Below are 24,939 nucleotides of genomic sequence, written 5' to 3' on the forward strand. Positions count from 1 at the left end.
CCTCCACCACCATCGCCAGCAGCCCATTCCACACACTCACCACTCTGCATGAAAAACTTGCCCCCTGACATCTCCTCTGTACCTACTTCCAAGCACCTTAAAACTGTGCCCTCTCGTGCTAGCCAATTCAGCCCTGGGAAAAAGCCTTTGATTATCCACACGATCAATGCCTCTCATTATCTTATACACCTCTATCAGGTCACCTCTCATTCTCCGTCTCTCCAAGGAGAAAAGGTCAAGTTCATTCATCCTGTTCTCATAAGGCATGCTCCCCAATCCAGGCAACATCCTTGTAAATCTCCTCCGCACCCTTTCTATAGTTTCCACATCCTTCCTGTCGTGAGGCGACCAGAACTGAGCACAGTACTCCAAGTGGGTCGACCAGGGTCCTACATAGCTGTCGCATTACTTCTTGGCTCTTGAACTCAGTTCATCGGTTGATGAAGGCCAATACACTGTATGACTTCTTAACCACACAGTCAACCCGCGCAGCAGCTTTGAATGTCCGATTGGCTCGGACCCAAAGATCCCTCTGATCCTCCACACTGCCAAGTATCTTACCATTAATACTATATTTTGTCATCATTTGACCTAACAAAATGAACCAACTCACACTTATCCGGGTTGAACTCCATCTGCCACTTCTCAGCCCAGTTTTGCAACCTATCGATGTCCTTCATAACCTCTGACTCTGACAGCCCTTCACACTATCCACAACACTCCCAACCTTTGTGTCATCAGCAGATTTACTAACCCATCTCTCCACTTCCTCATCCAGGTCATTTATAAAAATCAGGTAGAGAAGGGGTCCTGGAACAGATCCCTGAGGCACTCCGCCGGTTACCAAACTCCATGCAGAATATGACCAGTCTACAACCACTCTTTGCCTTCTGTGGGCAAGCCAATTCTAATCCACAAAGCAAGGTCCCCTTGAATCGCATGCCTCCTTACTTCTTCAATAAATCTCACGGGGGGTACCTTATCAAATGCCTTGCTGAAATGCATATACACTACATCTACTACTCTACCTTCATCAATGTGTTTAGTCAGATCCTCAAAAAATTCAATCAGGCTCGAAAGGCAAGATCTGCCTTTGACAAAGCTATGCTGATTATTCTTAATCATATTAGGCCTCTCCAAATATTCATAAATCCTACCTCTCAGGGTCTCCTCCATCAACTTACCAACTACTAAAGTAAGACTCACTGGTCTATAATTTCCTGGGCTATCCCTACTCCCTTTCCTGAATAAGGAAACAACGTCTGCAACCCTCCGATCTTCCGGAACTTCTCCCATCCCCATTGATGATGCAAAGATCATTGCCAGAGGCTCAGCAATCTCCTCCCTCACCTCCCACAGTAGCCTGGGGTATATCTCGTTCGATCCCAGTGACCTATCCAACTTGATGCTTTCCAAAAGCTCCAGCAAATCCTCTTACTTGCTGTCTATATGCGCCAGCTCTTCAATCCACTGTAATTCATCCCTACAGTTGCCAAGATCCTTTTCCGTAGTGAATTGCGAAGCAAAGTATTCATTAAGTACCTCCACTACCTCCTTTGGTTCCATACACATTTTTCCACTGTCACACCTGATTGGTCCTATTCTCTCACATCTTATCCATTTGCTCTTCATATATTTGTAGAAAGCCTTGCGGGTTTCCTTAATCCTGCTCACCAAGGCTTTCTCATGGCCCCTTCTGGCTCTTGTAATTTCATTCTTAAGCTCCATCCTGCTAGCCTTACAAATTTCTAGATCTCTATCATTCCCTAGTTTTTTGAACCTTTTGTAAGCTTTTCTTTTCTTCTTGACGAGACTTTGTACGGCATGGTTCCTGTACCCAACCATCCTTTCCCTGTCTCACTGGAATGTAATCTATGCAGTACGCCATGCAAATATTCCTTGAATATTTGCCACACTTCTGCTATACATTTCCCCGTGTCACGATTTTGTAACGTACCAGCAGCAAGAGATGACATATTGAGTCGGGTTTTAATATAAAAACCATTGTATTTATTTACATCTACACAAAAATATAGAAAATTAAATAAACTACTTTCTTAAACAGAAGTTAACTGTGTTATGCGTCTATAGCTCCCAAACAGTCAAACTTAGAACCCGTTCTTAACAAATCTTACTGAAGCACAGTCTTAAAGTGGCAGTTTGGAGAGTCCCAGTAATTCACGAAATAGGTGAGAGGAGAGAGTTGTGCATTCACGATGCAGCGGTGAGGCGATCACGATGAATTCCAAATATTCCACGGCCAGCGAACAAAGAAAAGGTTACCAAAGATCCCAGCCGAGGGATACTGTTCCGAAGTCCACAACGAGCGATTTTACAAAGTGACTGTCACGAAACCCACACCCATGGATCATACGAAGGACAGACACGTCTCCACAATGCACAGTGTGCTGCTGATTAACCCAGTCCTTTGGGTTTGGGTAAGCATTAGACTTTACCCTTCTCAATCATGAGCTGTTCCCAGATAGCTCGAAACCTGCGATCTTCACTCCCTCTCTCTTTCTTTCGACTCTCTTCTCAGCAAAATGTCCACATTTCTTTTAAACCATCAGCATGTCATAAGGTAACGCTCACAGAAACGAAATTGTGGACTCAAATTAAAACGGAACTGGGGACATGTGACGCCCACAAGAAACAAAACTATTGACTCCCAGGAAAACAAAACTGTGGACACGTAACACCTGAGAACATCTGTTCCCAACTTATGCTTCCAAGTTCCTGCCTAATAGCTTCATATTTCCCCTTACTCCAATTAAATGTATTCCTAACTTGTCTGTTCCAATCCCTCTTCAATGCTGTGGTAAAGGTGATAGAACTGTGATCACTATATCCAAAATGCTGTCCCACTGAGAGACCTGACACCTGACCAGGTTCATTTCCCAATACCAGATCAAGAACAGCCTCACCTCTTCTAGGCTTATCGACATATTATGTCAGGAAACCTTCCTGGACACACCTAACAAACTCCACCCCATCTCAACCCCTTGCTCTAGGGGTCTATGCAACATTGATATGTGAAATGAGTGGGTTCGTCTAAATTGAGAGATCAAGCAAGATGGACAAAATGCATTGGAATTTGGAATAATAACATATCACCTCATTTATATAATTTAGTTTTCTGAGAAACTTGGACAAATTTGAAAGGCCACTTCCTCCAGCAGGTGGGTCCAGAACCAGGAGTTTTGAATTAGAGACTGATCTCAGAAGAGAAAATCAGTCATTAGGCCTGAGAAGAAATATTTTCACTCAGAGAGTTGTGAATGTTTGGAACTCTATACTTTGGATGCTTAGATCAATATATGTTTTAGAAAGATATAGACTTGGGCTAGAAAGTGGATCAATAATGATATCATGGAATAGCAGCCCAATTCAAACCATTTTTTGACCTATTCCTGGTTTTATTTCTTATGTTGTTATGTTGCCCTTTGGTCACTATTCCATTGATAAACGTGTCGATATCTGTTTAGGTTTCAAACATTAATATTTCTTTCCTACATTCCATTTTCTTCTCCATAACCTCTGGAACGTTTTGCTGTAACAACAGATTGTAATTACTCTCCTACTATCTCCTTTGGCAGAAATATTACTTTTTACTGTTTATACATTTGTATAAACAAATGATAAGACTTGATAAGTCTATGTCAAAGGTGATCTTGTATGTAAATACAAATTACTTTTATTAATAAAATATTATGAATATTTTTTGTTGTCAACAATAATCTTAGGTTAACTCTCACAAAGTACATTCATGTTCCTGCCTATTTATACACAATGTTATTCAAATTAGATTTATGACAGAGATTCGATCTGCAGTCTAATATGTACATACCAGTACTTTCACAGATCTTTTGAAAGTGGTTTACATTAAACACAATAAAGAAGCATAAACTGATCATACTTTTCTTTTCTACTGTGCAGACATCAATGGCTTCATTATAAATGTTTTCACAGAACAACCAGTTTATCTGCCCCATTCAAAATTAATTCATTATCCCACGGTCTAAATTGAAGTCTTTTCTGAACTTTGAATGTTCTACCCCTCCCACCCTCCCACCCTCCCCCCCCCCACCACCACCCAAGAACATGGCTCTTGTGGGAATGAAATGATTAAAATTTTGCTCTTTCCCCATTTCAAAGCATTCATCAGTGTCAGGGAACTATTGTAAATATTGATTTTGGATCTCTTAAGGAAGAATGGTCCCTTCTATATATCCTGGAAATATGACAATAGTTGCAGATAAAAAATGAGGGGAAGAACAAGAGTAGAGTAAACAGCATGGTGTCCTCCCTTACCCTAAGTATCTCACACCAAGATGCAACACATGCTACAAACAAACTAACATATTTTGACGTTGGTAATTTCACAAGATAAAGTATAAGTGAACTGTCTGATATGCTCACAACAAACTTTTCTTTCAGGACTTATCATAATCCTGTTAAGCAAAAAGAGAATTCTTTACTATAATTTAGACTGCATGTGGCTGGTGGGGGAAAACACCACAGTGTCATTTAAGAGGCTCTTAGATGGCATGTGAATGTGCGGCTAATGGACGGACATGGACATTGTGTGGGCACAAGGGGTTTGTTTAGCTAGGCATTTAATTACTAGTTTAATTACTTTGGCAAATCATTGTGGGCTGAACTTTGTTCTTGTGTTGTACAGTTCTATGTTCTATGTTTTGAACAATAAAGCATGTCATTAGGCCCACAGTAAAATATTAAAAAGGATGATGGTAGTCATGGAGTTTGAAATAACTACCTTCTTAGAAAGAAAAAGAAACACTGAAAGGAGCAAGAATTACAATAGCTTGAGGAGAGGATTAAGCAATTGTAAGAAGCAGAGAAGATTCTCCTTATTCACACAATTTATTTCCTTATTCCCATACCGCTCCCTCCCCTACTCAAGCAGTATCACTTTCAAAAATGATGGAAATATACAGACCCCAAAATCAGTAACTTCAAGGGATTATTAATTCCAATCACAACTACCATGAATCACACCTTGTCTGCTCACCACATCAGGTGTTTGGTAGATTTTCCATTTCTCAGCTCCACTTCCTGCAGTTTCCAGTGGCTATGGAGGAAGAGGTCATTGTGGAACTCTCCTTCCACTCTTATTCATCACAAGTATTGCCTGCTGAAGACCGTGGTTTTCTCCAAGGACTTTGCTGGGCGTTTATTTCTGAGCTTTGGGAAACATTTTCTTTTTCTGTGATTTTCCCAATGAGGCAGCACCACGATTGTCTGCCTTTACATGGGTGAATTTCTATTTAATGGGAGTGTTTCTGTCAGAAACACATGAATTTTCATTGAGCCTCACTGCAGGAGAATAGGTTGAGACTCCGTAGGATGAAGTAAGGACAGAAAGCTCAACACAGCAGAAACTTATCCCAAAGAGGAGTGTTGTGTATTTAATATGGATCTCAAGAAAGTGAGATTGTTGAATGCCTAAGAGATGGCTTTCTAGAGCAGTTTGTTGTTGAGCCTACTAGGGGATCAGCAATATTGGATTGGGCGTTATATAATGAACTGGAGGCGATTAGGGAGCTTAAGGTAAAAAAAAACTTTTAGGAACCTGTGATCACAACATGATTGTGATCAACTTGAAATTTCATAGGGAGAAAGCAAAGTCTGATGTAGCAGTATTTCAGTGGAGTAAGGCAAATTACAGTTGTATGAGAGAGGAGTTGGCCAAAGTAAACTGGAAGGAGCTGCTGGTAGGGATGTCAGCAGAGCAGCAATGGTGTGCATTTCTGGGAAAAAATGAGGAAGGTGCAGGACATGTGTATTCCAAAAATGAAGTACTCAAATGGTAAAATAGTACAACCATGGCTGATAAGGGAAGTCAAAGCTATTGTAAAAGCAAAAGAAACGACATACAACAAAGCAAAAATTAGTGGGAAGATAGAGGATAGGGAAGTTTTTAAAAACGTATAGAGAGCAACTAAACAACAGGAATTCTGCAGATGCTGGAAATTCAAGCAACATACATCAAAGTTGCTGGTGAACGCAGCAGGCCAGGCAGCATCTCTAGGAAGAGGTACAGTCGACGTTTCAGGCCGAGACCCTTCGTCAGGACTAACTGAAGGAACTAACGTCAGTTAGTCCTGACGAAGGGTTTCGGCCTGAAACGTCGACTGTACCTCTTCCTAGAGATGCTGCCTGGCCTGCTGCGTTCACCAGCAACTTTGATGTAGAGAGCAACTAAAAATCATCAGAAAGGAGAAAATGAAATATGAAAGCAAGCTAGCAAATAATATCAATGTGGATAGCAAAAGTTTTTTCAAGTATGTTAAAAATTAAAGAGAAATGAGGGTGGATATAGGACTGCTAGAAAATGAGGCAGGAGAAATAATAACGGGGGACAAGGAGATGGCTGCTGAAATAAATGAATATTTTGCATCAGTCTTCACTGTGGAAGATACTAACAGTATGCCTGATGCTGTAGTGTGTGAAGGAAGAGAAGTGGGTGCAGTTATAGTTACAAGAGAGAAGGTGCTCAAAAAGCTGAAAGACGTAAAGGTACATAAGTCACCCAGACTAGATGAACTGAACCCTAGGGTTCTGAAAAAGCTAGTGTTAGAGGTTATGGTGGCATTAGAAATGATCTTTCAAAAATCACTGGACTCTGACATGGTGCCAGAAGACTAGAAAATTGCAAATGTCACTCCACTCTTTAAGAAAGGAGGAAGGCAGCAGAAAGGAAATTATAGACCAGTTAGCCTGACCTCAGTAGTTGGGAAAATGTTAGAGTCAATTGTTAAGGATGAGGTGATGGAGTACTTTGTGACACAGGACAAGATAGTACAAAGTCAACAGGGAAAATCCTGCCTGACAAACTGTTGGAGTTCTTTGAGGAGATTACAAGTAGGATAGATAAAGGGGATGCAGTGGATGTTGTATATTTGGACTTTCAGAAGACCTTTGACAGGTTGTCACACATGAGGCTGCTTATCAAGTTAGGAGCCCATAGTATTACAGGAAAGTTACTAACATGGTTAGAGCATTGGCTGATTAGTAGGAGGCAGCAAGTGGGAATAAAAGGATCCTCTATTGGTTGGCTGCCAGTGACTAGTGGTGTTCCCCAGGGTTCGGTGTTGGGACCACTTCTTTTTATGCTGTATGTAAACGATTTAGATGACGGAATAGATGGCTTTGTTGGCAAGTTTGCAGATGATATGAAGATTGGTGGAGGGGCAGGTTGTGTTAAGCAAACAGGTAGGATGCAGAAGACTTGGATGGATTAGGAGAATGGGCAAGAAAGTGGCAAATGAAATACAATGTTGGAAAATGCATGGTCATGCACTTCAGTAGTAGAAATAAATGTGCAGATTATTTTCTAAACAGGGAGAAAATCCAGGAATCTGAGATGCAGAGGGACTTGGAAGTCGATGTGCAGAACACCCTGAAAGTTAACTTGCAGGTCGAGTCGGTGGTGAGGAAGGCAAATGCCATGTTGGCATTAATTTCAAGAGGTCTAGAATACAAAAGCAAGGATGTGAAGCTGAGGCTTTATAAGGTACTAGTGAGGCCTCACCTCGAATATTGTGAACAGTTTTGAGCCCCTTATCTTAGAAAAGATGTGCTGGCATTGGAGAGGCTCCAGAGGAGGTTCACAAGGATGATTCCAGGAATGAAAAGGTTATCATACAAGGAACGTTTGACGGCTCTGGGTCTGTACTCGCTGGAATTCAGAAGGATGAAGAGGGATCTCATTGAAACATTTTGAATGTTGAAAGGCCTAGACAGAGTAGATGTGGTAAGGATGTTTCCCATGGTGGGACAGTCTAGGACAAGAGGACACAGCCTCAGGATAGAAGGGCGCCCTTTCAAAACAGAGATGGAAGAAATTTCTTTAGCCAAAGATGGTGAAATTGTGGAATTTGTTGCCATATGCAGCTGTGGAGGCCAGGTGTATTTAAGGCAGAGATTGACAGGCTCTTGATTGGACACGGCATCTAAGGTTACAGGGAGAAGGCCAGGAACTGGGGCTGAGGAGGAGAAAAAAAGGGAACAGCAATGATTGAATGGCAGAGCAGACTCGATGAGTCAGATGTTCTAATTCTACTCCTATGTTTTATGGTCTTATGGTCTAATATTTCAGTAATATTTGAGTAATATTGTAAATATATTGTTTGATTAAGCATTCTTTGTTGTTTACATGATTCATTACAGGTTGTATGTCAAAGTATGTAAATAGCATATGTCATTACATCACCACATCATATGTGAGCCCCTCACTAAAGTAAAATGAAGAAGACAAGCTTTTGCGGGCTCCTATGTCTTTCTCTCGATTGATTTCTGGAAAACGTAACAAGGGGGAACCCTCAAAGTGACTTGATAATTTCATCACAGAGGAGCAAAGAGAAACTGGTGAAAATAAAGCTCAGGATGATCACAAGAATTTCAAAAAAGCAAAATAAAGTAGATAAAATTGAAGGGGAAAAGAAATGTAGCAGTGCAGTGGAGATTAGGAAATACAAGATCTATAGACACTCACAGATAGTATCTTTTTCCATTTTAGTTATTTTGCAGGCAAAAAATTCTGCTGCTCTAAGGATTTCTACAGTGTTTTCTTCTTCCCATTTTTGCCTGCTCCTTTCTACATCCATACAAACTTCAGGAAAATCATCGACAATGTATTTTATCAGCTTTGTATATGCAAGTCAAAGAGGTATAACCTCACAGAAAACCTTACATAAAGAAAATTTGCATTTCACTTCTTGACAGATCGTTGCAGATGGAAAGGACTGCAGGAGTATATAGTACCATCACTTCAAAGTCCTTCTATACAGTATATCCTTTACCATTCTGTTATTAGTTTTTATGTGGGCACGTGGCCAAGTGGTTAAGGCATTGGACTAGCGACCTGAAGGTCATGAATTCGAGCCCCAGCCGAGGCAACGTGTGTTGTGTCCTTGAGCAAGGCACTTAATCAAACATTGTTCTGCGACGACACTGGTGCCAAGCTGTATGGGTCCTAATGCCCTTCCCTTGGACAACATCGGTGTCATGGAGAGGGGAGACTTGCAGCATGGGCAACTGCTGGTCTTCCATACAACTTTGCCCAGGCCTGCACCCTGGAGAGTGAAGACTTTCCAGGTGCAGATCCATGGACTCGCAAGACTAACAGATGCCTTTACTTTTATTAGTTTTTATAGAACATAGAACATAAAACATAGAATAGTACAGCACATTGCAGGCCCTTCGGCTCACAATGTTGTGCCGACCCTCAAACCCTGCCTCCCATATAACCCCCCACCTTAAATTCCTCCATATATCTGTCTAGTAGTCTCTTAAACTTCACAAGTGTATCTGCCTCCACCACTGACTCAGACAGTGCATTCCATGCACCAACCACTCTCTGAATAAAAAATCTTCCTCTAATATCCCCCTTGAACTTCCCACCCCTTACCTTAAAGCCATGTCCTCTTGTATTGAGCAGTGGTGCCCTAGGGAAGAGGCGCTGGCTGTCCACTCTATCTAGTCCTCCTATTATCTTGTACAACTCTATCATGTCTCCTCTCATCCTCCTCCTCTCCAAAGAGTAAAGCCCTAGCTCCCTTAATCTCTGATCATAATTCATACTCTCTAAACCAGGCAGCATCCTGGTAAATCTGGCTGCTCAATGAGGCGAGGGAGGAGATTGCTGATCCTCTGGCTAGGATCTTTATGTCCTCGTTGTCCACGGGAATGGTACCGGAGGATTGCAGGGAGGTGAATGTTGTCCCCTTGTTCAAAAGAGGTAGTAGGGATAGTCCGGGTAATTATAGACCAGTGAGCCTTACATCTGTGGTGGGAAAGCTGTTGTAAAAGATTCTTAGAGATAGGATCTCTGGGCATTTAGAGAATCATGGTCTGATCAGGGACAGTCAGCATGGCTTTATGAAGGGCAGATCGTGTCTAACAAGCCTGATAGATTTCTTTGAGGAGGTGACCAGGCATATAGATGAGGGTAGTGCAGTGGATGTGATCTACATGGATATTAGTAAGGTATTTGACAAGGTTCCACACGGTAGGCTTATTCAGAAAGTCAGAAGGCATGGGACCAGGGAAGTTTGGCCAGGTGGATTCAGAATTGGCTTGCCTGCAGAAAGCAGAGGGTTGTGGTGGAGGGAGTACATACAGATTGGAGGATTGTGACTAGTGGTGTCCCACAAGGATCTGTTCTGGGACCTCTACTTTTCGTGATTTTTATTAACGACCTGGATGTGGGGGTAGAGGGGTGGGTTGGCAAGTTTGCAGACGACACGAAGGTTGGTGGTGTTGTAGGTAGTATAGAGGATAGTCGAAGATTGCAGAGAGACATTGATAGAATGCAGAAGTGGGCTGAGAAGTGGCAGATCGAGTTCAACCCGGAGAAGTGTGAGGTGGTACACTTTGGAAGGACAAACTCCAAGGCAGAGTACAAACTAAATGGCAGGACACTTGGTAGTGTGGAGGAGCAGAGGAATCTGGGGGTACATGTCCACAGATCCCTGAAAGTTGCCTCACAGGTAGATAGGGTAGATAAGAAAGCTTACGGGGTGTTAGCTTTCATAAGTCGAGGGATAGAGTTTAAGAGTCGCGATGTAATGATGCAGCTCTATAAAACTCTGGTTCGGTCACAATTGGAGTACCGTGTCCAGTTCTGGTCACCTCACTATAGGAAGGATGTGGAAGCATTGGAAAGGGTACAGAGGACATTTACCAGGATGCTGCCTGGTTTAGAGAGTATGCATGATGATCAGAGATTAAGGGAGCTAGGGCTTTACTCTTTGGAGAGAAGGAGGATGAGAGGAGACATGATAGAGATATACAAGATACTAAGAGGAATAGATAGAGTGGATAGCCAGCACCTCTTCCCCAGGGCACCACTGCTCAATACAAGAGGACATGGCTTTAAGGGAAGGGGTGGAAAGTTCAAGGGGGATATTAGAGGAAGGTTTTTTACTCAGAGAGTGGTTCGTGTATGGAATGCACTGCCTGAGTCAGTAGTGGAGGCAGATATACTCGTGAAGTTTAAGAGACTACTAGACAGGCATATGGAGGAATTTAAGGTGGGGGGTTATATTGGAGGTAGGGTTTGAGGGTCGGCACAATATTGTGGGCTGAAGGGCCTGTACTGTGCTGTACTGTTCTATATGCTATATGCTAATGTATTTTAACAACTCCAACACCTCCTCTCCCTTAATATCAACATGCTCCAGAACATCAACCTCACTCATATTGTCCTCACCATCATCAAGTTCCCTCTCATTGGTGAATACCAAAGAGGAGTACTCATTGAGGACCTCACTCACTTCCACAGCCTCCAGGCACATCTTCCCACCTTTATCTCTAATCGGTCCTACCTTCACTCCTGTCATCCTTCTTCACATAATTGAAGAATGCCTTGGGGTTTTCCTTTACCCTATTCGCCAAGGCCTTCTCATGCCCCCTTCTTGCTCTTCTCAGCCCCTTCTTAAGCTCCTTTCTTGCTTCCCTATATTCCTCAATAGACCCATCTGATCCTTACTTCCTAAACCTCATGTATGCTGCCTTCTTCCACCTGACTAGATTTTCCACCTCACTTGTCACCCATGGTTCTTTCAACCTACCATTCTTTATCTTCCTCACCGGGACAAATTTATCCCTAACATCCTGCAAGAGATCTCTAAACATCAACCACATGTCCATAGTACATTTCCCTGCAAAAACATCATCCCAATTCACATCCACAAGTTCTAGCCTTATAGCCTCATAATTTGCCCTTCCCCAATTAAAAATTTTCCTGTCCTCTCTGATTCTATCCTTTTCCATGATAATGCTAAAGGCCAGGGAGCAGTGGTCACTGTCCCCCAGGTGCTCACCCACTGAGAGATCTGTGACCTGACCCGGTTCATTACCTAGTACTAGATCTAGTATGGCATTCCCCCTAGTCGGCCTGTCAACATACTCTGACAGGAATCCGTCCTGGACACACTTAACAAACTCTGCCCCATCTAAACCCTTGGAAGTAATCAGGTACCAATCAATATTAGGGAAGTTAAAGTCACCCATGATAGTAACCCTGTTATTTTTGCACCTTTCCAAAATCTGCCTCCCAATCTGCCCCTCTGTATCTCTGCTGCTGCCAGGGGGCCTATGGAATACCCCCATGGAGTAACTTCTCCCTTCCTGTTCCTGACTTCCACCCATATTGACTCAAAAGAGGATCCTGCTACATTACCAACCTTTCTGTAGCTGTAATAGTATCCCTGACCAGTAATGCCACCCCTCCTCCTTATTTTTCCCCCTCTCTATCCCCTTTAAAGCACTGAAATCCAGGAATATTGAGAATCCATTCCTGCCCTGGTGCCAGCCAAGTCTCTGTAATGGCCACTACATCATAATTCCATGTATGTATCCAAGCTCTCAGTTCTTCACCTTTGTTCCTGATGCTTCTTGCATTGAGGTACACACACTTTAGCCCTTCTATCTTACTACCTTTACACAGTTTATTCTGCTTCTCTTTCCTCAAGGCCTCTCTATATCTTAGATCTGGCTTTACTCCATGCACTTCTTTCACTGCTCTATCGCTCCGGGTCCCATCCCCCTTGCAAATTAGTTTAAACCCTCCCGAACCATGCTAGCAAACCTACCTGCAAGGATATTGCTCCCCGTCAAGTTCAGGTGCAACCCATCCAATCTGTACAGGTCCCACCTTCCCCAGAAGAAATCCCAATGGTCCCAAAATCTAAAACCCTGCTCCCTGCACCAACTCCTCAGCCATGCATTCAACTGCCTTCTCCTCCAATTCTTACCGTCACTCACGTAGCACTGGCAGCAATCCTGAGAACGCCACCCTTGAGGTCCTGTTCTTCAGCCTTCTGCCTAGTTCCTGAAACTCACACTTCAGGACCTTATCCCTCTTCCTGCCTATGTCGTTGGTACCAACATGTATCACGACTTCTGATTGCTTTCCCTCTCGTACCAGGATGTCGTGCACCCGGTCAGGGACATCGTGGACCCTGGCACCCGGGAGGCAACAAACCATGTGGGTATCCTTCTCACGTCCACATTTTCTGAAACAATACATTCCCTAATCAAAAGCATTGTGAAAATATTTTAAATATCCACACCCTACTCTGCTCGACTTTCAGAAAAAAAAATAAACTGGTAAATCGTTTTATCATTGTCAACTGTACAGAGATACAGTAAACAAAATTATGGGATAGAGAATATTAAAATAAGATCCAGTCTTCAGGAAATAAAACCTGTTCCCTATTTAACTTTCAATGATACTCTGGGATCTTCCAAACCAATCATTGCATATGGGATATTCTGGCTGCGTAACAAAGAAACCATGCAGTGGAAGACGACAGCAGAATGCTCATATTAACTGGAGGTCATTGAAAACTTCAAGATGAGATCAGGTAAGGCATTAAGGGGCTGTGCCCTGTATTCACACATTGTACCTCTGCCACTTACTGCATAGTTCAGGAAAGATCTGTTTAATCCCATAATATTCTAGCTAGTTGTATATTTAGGCAGCCACCCCTCAACACTGAAACGAAGGAAGTAGATATTATGTATCTGGAGTGTGTGCTCAGAAGCCTTGGGACCAACCACCAGTAATGGATATTCAAGGGATTTCTGCTAGTTGAGCTGTGCTGCCATTGTAAATATGTAATTCTGCAGTTACATGATCGCATTGAAAGTAAATGAAGTAGGTTAAAGTAGGTGATTATACCTATTGAAATTGTAGTTAATTTTTTTATTGTCCTCTTTGAGCTTAGAAAGTATAAAACATTGGGGGTGGTGATACAATGGTGCTTAGCAGTGACTCCTTTGAGCTCTTCTGTGGAAACAGCTTAATTTCTATCTTTAATGTCTCTCTTTTTCCTTTTTTAAGTGGATAGGGTTCTGTTGGAGACCCTGACCTAGAGGTACACTCAGTCTTCAGTTCTTTCTGGTGGTGGGAGCTGTTCCTGGGGGCTAACAACCAGCCATTTCTGGATATCCCAAGGACATGGCCTAGAAGACAAGAATGGCTTCATGGCCCTGTGGACCAGTTGACTCAAAGCTGGTGTTACCGACTGAAGCAGGAGAAAATGGAACTTTGGGAACAGCGGATTGTCTGTCAGGGGCTCTGTACTCGGTGAATCGCACATTCTTACTCTCTCCCTTTTAGTGGTGGAGAGTTTGTTGTCAATTCTTGAGTTAAGAATGTGGGGAAAAAAAGTGTCACAGCAGACTTTGTCATCATAAATCAGCAAGCTGTTTTACTTATGTCTCCCCTCTCTCGGTGAAAGGGTGACACCTCACTGTCCCTTTATTGGGGAGAGACACAGCCTGTGGTATGTCGAATTGTCGGGGTGAACAATTAGTTCTTGTTGTGTCACAGATCATGGCCTTTCTTGGGGGAGGGTCGTTGCTTTGCTGCTGCTTGTGTGTGAGAGTTGGGGCGTAGGGGGCTTTGGGTTCTAATGCTTTTACAGTCACTCAATCTTTAGAACACACTGGTGTATTTATGGATGTCTGCGAAAAACAAGAATTTCAGGTTGTATAATGTATACATTTCTCTGATATTAAATGAAACTATTGAACATGTGGCAAGATTGGTGAGATAGATTTTCTCCAAAAGATATGTTGTGCTTAATAATGACTTTTATAACTCCCAGTTACAGCTTCTGTGTGACTCAGTTCAGTCAGTCATACTGTCCATATGGATCATTTCGTTACAACAGTGCATTGGGATAGCACCAGGTAAAACAACAACAACAGAATGCAGAATGAAATGTCACACTAACAGAGAACGTGCAATGCAGGGAGGCAATAACGTGCAAGGTCATATCAAGGTAGATTGTGAGGTCAATAGTCTATTTTATTGTACTAAAGGACTGTTCAAAAGTCTTATAACAGTAGGATAGAAACTGTCCTTCAGTGTGGTAGTGTGTGCTTTTAAGCTTTTGTAGCATCTGTCTGATGGTGGGTGAGAGGAGGGAATGTTTTGGGTGGCTGGGGACCTGGTGTTGTGTGCTTTACCAAGGCAGCGAGAAGTGTAGACAGAGTCCACAGAAGGGAGGCTGATTTCCAGGATGTGCTGAGCTGTGTCCATAAATCTCTGTAGTTTCTTGGAATCTTCGGCAGTTACTGTGCCAAATCGTGATGCATTCAAATAGATGCTTTCTATGGTGCATCAGTAAAAATTGGTAAGGGACATTCCAAATTTCTTTAGTTTTCTGAGGAAGTTGAGGCACTGGTGAACTTTCTTGGCCTATGTGGTTGTACCAGGGCTAGCTAACGATCATGGTAAATAAACATTGGTCTTATCAATAGTGACCATATTCTGAGTACGTTGCTTAGGCAGGTGTCAGCCTTGGCTTAGAATAAGTAGCATTATGTCTGTCTAAGTACACAGCACAATCAAATCTGATATTAGAGACGTAAGCTGACATCCAAATGGATGTCACAAACAAGAGAAAATCTGCAGATGCTGGAAATCCAAGCAACACACACAAAATGCTGGAGGAACTCAGCAGGCTAGGCAGCATCCATGAAAAAGCACAGTCGACGTTTCGAGCCAAAACCCTTCGGTGGGACCGGAGAAGAAAAGCTGAGGAGTGGATTTGAAAGGTGGGGGGAGAGGAGAGAGAAATGCCAGGCGATAGGTGAAACTTGGAAGGGGAGGGATGAAGCAAAGAGCTAGGAAGTTGATTGGTGAAAGAGACAGAAGGCCATGGGTGGGCAAGGAGATAACATGAGGGAGGGATAAGGGGATGGGGGAGGCATTACTGGAAATTTGAGAAATCGATGTTCATGCCATCAGGTTGGAGGCTACCCAAACAGAATATAAGGTGTTGTTCCTCCAACCTAAGTGTGGCCTCATCACGACAGTGGAGGCCATAGATGGACGTATTGGAATGGAAATGGGAAGCGGAATTAAAATGGGTGGCTACAGGGGGATTCTGCTTGTTCTGGCAGACAGAGCATAGATGCTCGGTGAAGCAGTCTCTCAATCTACATCGAGTCTCACCGATATACAAGAGGCCACACCAGGAGCACCAAGCACAGTATATGACCCCAGCAGACTCACAGGTGAAGTGTCCCCTCACCTGGAGGGACTGTTTGGGACCCTGAATGGTAGTGAGGGAGGAGGTGCAGGCATCTGAGCGGCTGTGCCACACCATTAGATGAGCCCTTCAAATTACATCTTAAGACAAAGAGCATGGACAGATGCAAAATATACCATGATTCTATTTGAAAATTAATTGCTGAACTGTTTATCAACCACTTTTCAACAACAAATATCATTAATTAAGCATGAGACTCTGGTTAGTGGAATATGTGGAGCAGAAGTAGCAAAGGCATAGTACAAATCTGCAGCTTAAAAAAGGAAAACTGATTCTGTTTCCCTCACCACACATCGGGCTGTATCTTTCTGTTTCATTTTGTGTTCCCTTCTTTTCTCGTCTGCATCTAACTGCTGGTTTTTAAAGTAATTGTCACCTTGACAACTTTGGTCTTCACCCTATCACAAACATTCCTTCTGCTCTTCTCTCCTCTCTGCAACAGAACACACTTACATTCTCACTTTTCCAACTTCCATGAAGAGTCCTTGACCTGTAATGTAACTGTATCTCTCCGCTTGAATGCTGCCTAACACAAAGTTAGCAGGTCCATACATGCGTAAATCAAAGAACACTTGCCATTTAATTTCCAGTAGCTCTACATATTTTCATTTCAGAGGAAAATCCAAGGAAAATATACACTCATTTGAGGACAGTAATACTATGCTTCACATCAGCTTTACATATGTTCTTGACCTTTAATCTGCAGCATTAGGAGAAATTTGAATTTCCCAGTTTTCAGACACGAAGTACAAGTTCAAACACTTTTGTGTGACTTTAATTTGCTTCCTGACAATGACATAGGTGGGGACTCATCTTCTCATTGCCACACCACTGTATACACATTGCTTTAATTACCTGCCGTGGTTACTTGAATGATATATCAGTGTTGTCTTTGAACTTGCTTGTCTAGTTGTAATTTATGTACTGTATAAAGTTTAGAAGTAACTGTAAAACAAGCCTTGAATTTTTGCAGGTTTCATCCAAGTTTATGATGCTCATGCTGATTCACCAATAGGATACTGGTAGACCTCCTCTTGAATTACAGGTCAATATGCCAGCGTTTTTATTTACCTAAACCAAACAAGAGAGAACTTAAATAGTAGTTGTAACAATGTTACATGCATCTATATATCCACAAGGTGGTGCTATAAATAGCTAACTACTGACATGCTTTAAAACAATCAATTTTACTTATTTTTCTATTTAATATTTTTGACATAAACACAAAAGTGCATTAAAAATTACCATTACTAATAAATCTTCAGGTTTCCACTGCATTTCCTACACATATTTTTGAACTTGTGCTTTAGCATTGTTGACCAATTTCCCCTTTTCACTTCAACTTCTCATTCATGAATTGCCATGCCTTGTCAACTGATCCAGACATCTGTAAGTGAGGGGAATATTCTAGGAAAGATGTGATTGAGCTAGAGAAAGTGCAGAAAGAATCACAAGGATGTTGCTGTGTCTGAATGGCTTGAATTAAAAGATATAGGAACAGATACTTGGACCATTGAGTCTGCTCCTCCATTTTATCATGGCTGATCCATTTCCCTCTGAGCTCCAATTTCCTTTCTTGTAGTGGCCCTGACCTCACACGTCATGAAGACTATAGAGAGGATGTTCCTAGCTCACCTCCGACCCATGGTCAGATCAGCACTCGATCTCCTGCAGTTTCCCTACCAGGAGCATATTGGAGTCGACAATGTTGTCATCTACCTGCTGAACCGAACCTACTCCCATTTAGATAAGCAGGACAGCACTGTGAGGGTCATGTTTTTTGATTTCTCAAGTGCCTTCAATACCATACAGCCCTCATTGCTGGGCGGAGGGGGCGGGGAGCTCCATTCAATGCACTTCTATTATATTCTAGTTAATGGACTACCTGACTGGTAGACCACAGTATGTGTGGCTTCAGAGCTGTGTGTCAGATATGGTTATAAGCAGCACTGGAATCCCACAGGGGACTATATTTGCTCCCTTCCTGTTCACTCTGTATACCTCAGACTTTAGATACAACACTGAGTCATTTCATCAGCAGAAATTCTCTGATGACTCAGCAATAGTTGGGTGTATAAAGGGAGGACGGAAGGATGAATACAGGGCCCTGGTGGAGGACTTTGTCAAATGCTGCAAGCTCAATTACCTGCAGTTTAACATCAGTAAGACAAAGGAGATGGTGATGGACTTTAGGAAGACCAAGCCTGCATTGCTCCCTATGACTATTGATGGTGAGGATGTGGATTTGCAGAGGACTTGCAGGTGTCTCGGGGTGCACCTGGAGGACAGACAGGAGTGGAGCACCAACACAGAGGCTGTGTACAAGAAGGGCCAGAATCGCCTCTACTTCCTGAGGAGACTGAGGTCCTTTGGAGTATGCAGGCCTCTCCTTCACAAGTTCTACCAGTCTGTTGTCGCCAGTACCTTCTTCTATGCGGTGGTGTGCTGGGGCATTGGCATCAATGCAGGTGATGCCAACAGTCTCAATAAACTGATCAGAAAGGCTGGCTCTGTTATCTGTCAAACTGGACACACTGGAGGCTGTGGTAGAACACGGAAATCCTGGTAATTCCAGACAGTTTCTCATGCTCTGCATGCCACCTTGGCTGAACAGAGAAGCACTTTTAGGAATAGACTAAGACAACCACACTGCTCCGAAGAGCGCTATATGAGGTTATTCTTGCCCTTGGCCATTAGGCTCTATAATGAGTCAAACAAGAGCAGGAGAAATGATTACCCCCCTCCTGTTTTTTGGTTCGTGGCAAATTATTTTTTCATTCTTTCTACTTTTCTTCTAATATTTATATCTGTGCACTTGAAATACTACTATGACATTGTAATTTCCTTAGGGATCAATTAAGTATCTGTCTATCTATCTCTACTTCCCCATATCCCTTCATGCCCTGACTAATCAAGAACATATCAACCTCTGCCTTAAATATACCCAATGACTTTGCCTCCACAGCCAACTGTGGCAATGAATCCCACAGATTTACCACTCTCAGGGTAAAGAAATTCCTCCTCATCTCCGTTCTAAATAGACGTTCCTCTATTCTGAAGCTGTGTCCTCTGTTCTTAGACTCCCCAATTATAGGAATAAGTATCCTCTCCACATCCACTCTGTTGAGCCTTTTCAACATTTAATAGGTGTCAATGAGTTCACCCCTCATTCTTCTGAATTCCAGTAAATACAGGCCCAGACCCGTCAAACGTTCCTCATATCCAGAATAATTTTTGTGAACCTCCTTTGAATCCTCTCCAATGTCAGCATAACCTTTCTTAGATAAGGGGCCCAAAACTGCTCACAATACTCCAAGTGAGAACTCACCAGTGCTTTACCAAGTATCAACATTACATCCTTGCTTTTATATTCTAGTCCTCTTGAAATGAATACTAACATTGCATTCGCCTTCCTCACCACAGATTCAACTTCCTCACCGCAAATTAACCTTTAGTGAATCCTGCATGAGGACTCCCAAGTCCTTTTGCACCTCAGATTTTTGAATTTTCTCTCCATCTAGAAAATAGTTTATGCTTTTATTTCTTCTACCAAAGTGCATGACCATACACTTCCCGACACTGCATTCCATCTGCCACTTCTTTGCTCAATCTTCTGATCTTTCTAAGTACTTCTGTAGCCCCTCTACTTCCTCAAAATTACCTGCCTTTCCACCTATCTTTGTATCTTCTGCAAACATGGCACAAAGCCATCAATTCCATCAACGAAATCATTAACTTATCATGCAAAAAGAAACGGTCCAACACAGACCCCTGTGGAATATCACTAGTCACTGGCAGCCAACAAAATGTCTCCCTCTGTTTCCACATTTTGACTCGCCAGTCAGCCAATACTCTATCCATGCTAGTATTTTTCTTATAATACCACGGGCTTATAGCTTATTAAGCAGCCTCATGTGTGGCGCCTTGTCAAAAGCATTCCGAAAATCAAAGTACACAACATCCACCAATTCTCCTTTGTCTATCCTGCTTGTTATTTCTTCAATTAATTCCAACAGATTTGCCAGGCAAGACTTTCCCTTAAGGAAACCATGGCCTATTTTATCATGTGCCCCCACATACTCCAAAACGTCATCCTTAATAATTGACTCCAACATCTTCCCAACCACTGAGGTCAGACTAACTGGCTTATAATTTCCTTTCTTCTCCCCCTCTCCCTTCTTGAAGAGTGCAGTGACATTTGCAATTTTCCAGTCCCCTGGAACTATGCCACAGTCAATTGATTTTTGAAAGATCATTACTAATGCCTCCATAATCTCTTCAGTCACTTCCTTCAGAACACCCGGGTGTACACCACCTGGTCCAGGTGACTTATTTACCTTCAGACCTTAAAATTTCCCAAGAACCTTCTCCCTAGTAATGGCGACTTCACTCACTTCTGCCCCCTGACACTTTTAAACTTCTGGCATACTGCTAGTGTCTTCCATAGTGAAAACTGATGCAAAATACTTATTCAGCTTGTCTGCCATTTTCTTGTCCTCCATTACCACCTCTTCAGCATAATTTTCCAGCAGTCCCATATCTATTCTTGCCTCTCTTTTACACTTTATACATCTGAAGAAACTTCTGGTACCTCTTTAATATTACTGGTTAGCTTTGTATTCCATCATTTCCTTCTTAATCACTTTTTTATCAGGAGGTTCTAGAAAGTCTTGGACTGTTTTCCCTGGATCGAAGGATGCTGATGTGTGACTGGATAGAGATTTATAAAAATACGAGGGGCATAGACAAGATAGTTATAGTCTTTTTCCCAAGGTAGAAGTCTAAAACAAGAGGATGTATGTTTAAGGTGACAGGGGAAAATTTTAAAGAGAACCTGATGGGGCAAGATATTCACCCAGAGAGGGTGGTGGATGTATGGGACAAACCCCCAGAGGAAGTAGTAGAACTGGGTACAATTAACATGTTTAAATATCATTTGGTCAGATTCATGGACAGGAAACATTTGGAGGGGAATGGGCCAAATGCAGATGAGACTAATTTAGCAATACACCTTGGCTGGCATGTACAATTTTGGTCAAATGGCCTGTTTCTATACTATAAAATTTACAACTCTATATAAAGTGGAAATACTATATTGTGGAAAAGGACTGCAGATGCTTTGAATAAGAAAAAAATGAATTTGCTGTAGACCCTCAGCAGGACAGATACCAGACATGTAGAGAGAAACGGAGTTAATGTTTCAGGCCCATAATTTTGTATTAGCCCCCACAGCTGCTGCCTGACATGATGAAGTCTAGTAATTTCTGATTTTATATCAGTTATCATTGCTATTGTGGAGTTAAAATGCAATTTGAATGCTGTCTCTACAATAGATTTACAGGGCAATGTTGTAAGGGTTGTTATCTCTTCTATAGACTTATCCGAGTGATAACGCATTGGGTGATGTTTTAGATGCTATGATATTCCTCTTCCATTTGGTGCTGTCATATTTAATCCAGCATTGACTGTGAATAAAAGACATGGATTGTTTACCTTTAATGGAAAATATCACAATATCATAACATTTTAGATTGGCACTCTCAGTCCAGGTTCCAACAGGTACAAATCTGTACAATAAAATTTTACAAGTAATTGGGAAACACATCATTGAATAGGCAAGTTATCCTTTCCAAGGTTTGATGGTTTGATGATTTGATAGAGAAAAAAGTGAAAGAACTGGAGAGAAAGTGTATGTCATGACTCTGACCCAAATCTTCCACCCACAACTGTTGTACTAGTTAGGAAGGTAGGAATGGGCCAGAGATGACTGGCTAGGTTGTCACTCCTGCTTCTATTCCAACTGCAGCTTCAACTTCCATTTTGTAATCAAGGGCATTCAAGGTCTCATAGATTCTATTCTACTAATAATACAACCAGTTTCCCTCCTGCATCAAGTTTGCCTTTATTTTATATCAATGCCAGAGGCCCAATTGTTAAGACTTAGATGCAATGATTTTGTGCATTAGTGTGGGCAAATTCAGCGTTTTGCCTCACAGTAAATAGGTTCCATACCAAATTGGATTAATGCTATTTTAGTTATTAAAGAGTTTATTAATTTTTATGTACAATAATAAAGAACTAGATGAATGAAATAAACTATTGAAGCATAAAACAATTTTAAACTGTATAAATTAGATTCAAGTGGAAGCTATCAACCGAAAACTGAATGTATCAAATATTAGAATGCTTCATTAAATTTCTGTTGCTGAGTAGGATTGTAATTTGTTTTTACTGATGTTTTTTTGTGACCTAAGGTAATATTATAAACATTCTGATTTAGAATATGCAAGCATGTAGGAACTAAATAAACACTAGTTTTCCTGGAGAATTGTTAATGTGCATGATGCTCAAAATAATCACTCTGATTGTTTCAAGTGTCATTATAGATAATTGCAAACTTTTATTTAGTACATTGAGAATTTGTTTTTGTTTTACTTTGCAAGTAACAACATAACAATCAGGCATTTATAATGCTATAATTTTGCTTCTGGTCCAAAAGGTTTCTCTAGACAATAGAACTAGAATATGATACTACCTCCAGACATCTACATACATTCTATCTGTGCAAGCAAAAATTATTAGGAAAACATTCAGATATTCCACACTAGCCCATTAGAGATCAAATACTGCTCTGCTTTAACCAGAAATCCATGAAGAGGGCATAAAAACAATTCTGACAGAGGGCCCAAAGCTGAAACTGTTAACTGTTTCTTGTTCCATAGAAGCTGTTTGATCTGCCAAGTGTTAGCAGATTAATTAAGCATAGAACATAAATAGTACAACAGAGGAATAGACCCTTTGGCCCACAATGCCTGTGCCAACTATGATGCCGTATTAAGCCAAATCTCTTCTGCCTGTATATGATCCATTTCCTGCATATCCATGTATTTATCTAAAAGCCTCTTAAACGCCACTATCATATTTGCTTCCACCACTACCTCTAGCAGTCCATTCCAGGGAACCACCACTCCCTGTGCAATAAAAAATGCATCGCATACTTCTTTTAAACTTTACACCTCGCACTTGAAATTCACCTCCTCTAGTATTTGACATTTAACTTGAGAAAAAAGAAAGATCCTGACCATATCTATGCCTTATAAATTTATTAACTTATATCAGATCTCCCCTTTGCCTCCAACTCTAGAGAAAACAATTAAAATTTGTTCAACTTCTTGTAGGTCATAGCCTTCAATCCAGGCTGCAGCCTGGTAAACAATTTCTTCATCATTTTCAAAGCCTCCATATTCTGTCTATAATGGGGCAACCAGAACAGCACACAATACACCAAGTACAGTCTAACCAAAGTTTTATATACCTGCACTGTGACTTCCTTAATCTTATACTCAGGGTCCTGACAAGAGGACCATGTGCCTTTTTTAACATCTTATCTCCTGGCAAACACGAGGAAATCTGCAGATGCTGGAATTTCAAGCTACACACATAAAAGTTGCTGGTGAATGCAGCAGGCCAGGCAGCATCTCTAGGAAGAGGTACAGTCGACGTTTTGGGCCGAGACCCTTCGTCAGGACTAACGGAAAGAAGAGCTAGTAAGAGATTTGAAAATGGGAGGGGGAGGCGGAGATCCAAAAGGATAGGAGAAGACAGGAGGGCGAGGGATGGAGCCAAGAGCTGGACAGTTGATTGACAAAAGGGATATGAGAGGATCATGGGACAGGAGGCTTAGGGAGAAAGAAAAGGGGGGCGAACCCCAGAGGATGGGCAAGGGGTATAGTGAGAGGGACAGAGGGAGAAAAAGGAGAGAGAGAGAAAAAGAAAGTGTGTGTATATAAATAAATAAATAACGGATGGGGTACGGGGGTACCAGGGGGAGGTGGGGCATTAGCGTGAGTTAGAGAAGTCAATGTTCATGTCACCAGGTTGGAGGCTACCCAGACGGAATATACGGTGTTGTTCCTCCAACCTGAGTGTGGCTTCATCTTTACAGTAGAGGAGGCCGTGGATAGACATAGCAGAATGGGAATGGGACGTGGAATTAAAATGTGTGGCCACTGGGAGATCCTGCTTTCTCTGGCGGACAGAGCGTACCCCTCGTACCCCATCCGTCCCCCCTCCCCCTCTTCTTTTTCCCTAGGCCTCCTGTCCTATGATCCTCTCATATCCCTTTTGCCAATCAACTGTCCAGCTCTTAGCTCCATCCCTCCCCCTCCTGTCTTCTCCTATCATTTCCGATCTCCCCCTCCCCTCCCACTTTCATATCTCTTACTAGCTCTTCTTTCAGTTAGTCCTGACGAAGGGTCTCGGCCTGAAACGTCGACTGTACCTCTTCCTAGAGATGCTGCTTGGCCTGCTGCATTCACCAGCAACCTTTACGTGTGTGGCTTATCTACTTACATGGCCGCTTTCAGGGAGATATCAGCTTGGACCCAAGATCCTTCTGTACATCATTGTTATTAAGGATCTAACCATTAACTGTATACTTATTCCTTACATTTGACCTCCAAAAGTGCAGCACTCACATGTGCTTAGATATGAAAACTATCTGCCATTCTTCTGCCCATACAGTATCTATAACTAGACCACATGCTACTGCATCCTCTGATAAGACCATAAAACATAGGAGCAGAATTAGGCCATTCAGCCCATTGAATCTGCTCCACCATTCCATCATAGCTGATTTATTATCCCTCTTAACCCCATTCTTCTGCCTTCTCCCCATAACTTTAGGCACTCTAATCAATAACCTATCCACTTCCACTTTAAATATATCCAATGACTTCGCCACACATCCGTCTGTGGAAATAAATTCCACAGATTCACTACCCTCAGGCTTAATAATGGACTCAAACATCTTTCCAACCACTGATGTCACGCTAACTGACCTACA

General features: G+C 42.0%; 1 long non-coding RNA gene across 1 annotated transcript in view; it reads right to left on the reverse strand.

Moving 5' to 3' along the window:
- Positions 1–24,939, reverse strand: part of LOC134354885 (uncharacterized) — a 113,968-nt gene that overhangs the window by 43,051 nt on the left and 45,978 nt on the right. Inside the window, exon 4 of the long non-coding RNA XR_010019920.1 lies at positions 16,950–17,165. This is a non-coding gene — a long non-coding RNA (uncharacterized LOC134354885). The remainder of the gene's footprint in view (positions 1–16,949; positions 17,166–24,939) is intronic.

The sequence above is a fragment of the Mobula hypostoma genome, chromosome 12 (genome assembly GCF_963921235.1).
Source record: "Mobula hypostoma chromosome 12, sMobHyp1.1, whole genome shotgun sequence".
Lineage (NCBI taxonomy): Eukaryota > Metazoa > Chordata > Chondrichthyes > Myliobatiformes > Myliobatidae > Mobula > Mobula hypostoma.